At 33.9% G+C, this 666-nt stretch overlaps 1 long non-coding RNA gene across 1 annotated transcript; it reads left to right on the forward strand.

The window, feature by feature from the left end:
- The first annotated feature begins 286 nt into the window (after window positions 1–286).
- Window positions 287–666, forward strand: LOC107735840 (uncharacterized). The gene is made up of 3 exons (XR_001639527.1): window positions 287–355; window positions 449–542; window positions 617–666. It is a non-coding gene; the product is annotated as an uncharacterized LOC107735840 (long non-coding RNA).

The following is a 666-nucleotide window of genomic DNA, read 5'->3' on the forward strand; positions in this document are numbered from 1 at the left end:
TTTGTACATTTTTATATAATTTCTTTTTTAAATATATTTTATATTTTACTTAAACTTTTTTCAGTTAGTTACCAAGGCATCATTTTTATATTTTTTGTAACTAATTTTTTTACTTTATTTGATTTCAGCTTTAATTCGATTAACAATAATCTTTATTGTTTTAGTTAACGATTGTAACCCTGTTTTGCACCTAACTTGTATAATAGCATTAGTGGATTCACTTTTTAATAAAACTTCTATTTTTTTTTTTAATCAATGTACATTTATTTTGAATAAATAACATAAAAATCTCATTATTCCAGGGCTTTGTCAAAGACGTTCACGACGACTCGCTCTCCGTTTCGTTTGAAAATAAGTGAGTAGAAGTTAATAGTTTCCAATCATGACATTAATGCTTTTGAAATGAGCTTTGGTGGACGAGCATCATTATATGAAATGATTTTCTCAGCTGGCAACCTGAAAGACAAGCTCCCTTCAGTGATGTGCGGTTACCACCTCCTGCTGACGGCAAAACGGAGATCACCGAAGGAGAAGAAGTGGAGGTGAAGTGGAAGATGTTTTTATTATCAGTAATGCACAGCCGTGAAGCTCTTAACACGTGTTGTTCTGTGTTCAGATTTACTCCCGAGCGAACGAGCAGGAGCCCTGCGGCTGGTGGCTGGCTAA

The sequence above is a fragment of the Sinocyclocheilus rhinocerous genome, unplaced genomic scaffold (assembly GCF_001515625.1).
Source record: "Sinocyclocheilus rhinocerous isolate Xijiao unplaced genomic scaffold, SAMN03320098_v1.1 C36328665, whole genome shotgun sequence".
Classification (NCBI taxonomy): Eukaryota; Metazoa; Chordata; class Actinopteri; order Cypriniformes; family Cyprinidae; genus Sinocyclocheilus; species Sinocyclocheilus rhinocerous.